Below are 1,009 nucleotides of genomic sequence, written 5' to 3'. Positions count from 1 at the left end.
AAGCTTTGTCAATCACCACAAAGATGAAGATATACAACACTGTCATCTGCCCCATAGTACTGTACGGTTGAGAAAGCTGGACGCCTACAAAGAATAAAAAATTGTATGTTTCCAAAAGAAAATTAATGAGAAAAATCTGGGGACCTGTGTTGGAGAATGGCGTATGGAGAATTCGAAAGAACAATGAAATTTATCAGTTAATGAAGCAAACCACTATCATCCAGAAATTAAAAAGTAGGAGACTGCAATGGGCTGGACATGTGGATAGAATGGAAAACAACAGAATCACCAAGAAAGCGTTTGAAGGAATTCTCCAGGCAACAAGACCATTGGGCCGACCCCGTACAAGGTGGAAAGATGACATAGAGAAGGACATCGCAGCATTAGGAATTTCCGCAGGGTGGAGAGAGGCTGCGAAAGATAGAAGGCGGTGGAAGCAGATCGTTGATGCAGCGCGTGGTCTACAGGGCCTGTGATCTCTGAGAAGAGAGAGGAGAAAAGCACTCGTGGGCGTCCATTTGTTTCGAACGAAGAGCTGCATGCAAACCATGGTTCTGTAGGCTACCGCAAACGTTTTTCCATGAACACAATGAGCGTCTTGTCTCACAGTGGGATAAATGTATCAACAGCTATCGCTATTACTTTTGAAATAATAAACGGTTTACTTACTTTTTTCATCAGTTTCGTTTTCATTTGCCTGACCCTTATAATCATATACAGATGGTGGACAAAAATGTGCAAAAACCAAGAACATAACACATTACCATGTCCAGTACGGTGCAGGAAAATCGTCGGCATTCAAAACAGTTTCCAGTCGTCTCGGAATGGATAAGTAAAGGTCTTGTACGGTTTTAAACAGAATCTTATACCATTCTTCCTGCAAAATAGTGTCAAGTTCAGATAACGATGATGCAGGTGGATAGCGATCATGCACCGTTCTCTCCAAAGTAGGTCGCAAAGGCTCAGTAATATGGAGATCTGATGTCCATGGTGGTCACTGAAAAAGCGA

The sequence above is a fragment of the Schistocerca nitens genome, chromosome 5 (genome assembly GCF_023898315.1).
Source record: "Schistocerca nitens isolate TAMUIC-IGC-003100 chromosome 5, iqSchNite1.1, whole genome shotgun sequence".
In the NCBI taxonomy this organism is placed as follows: Eukaryota; Metazoa; Arthropoda; class Insecta; order Orthoptera; family Acrididae; genus Schistocerca; species Schistocerca nitens.
Note: the sequence above shows the minus strand (reverse complement) of the source record.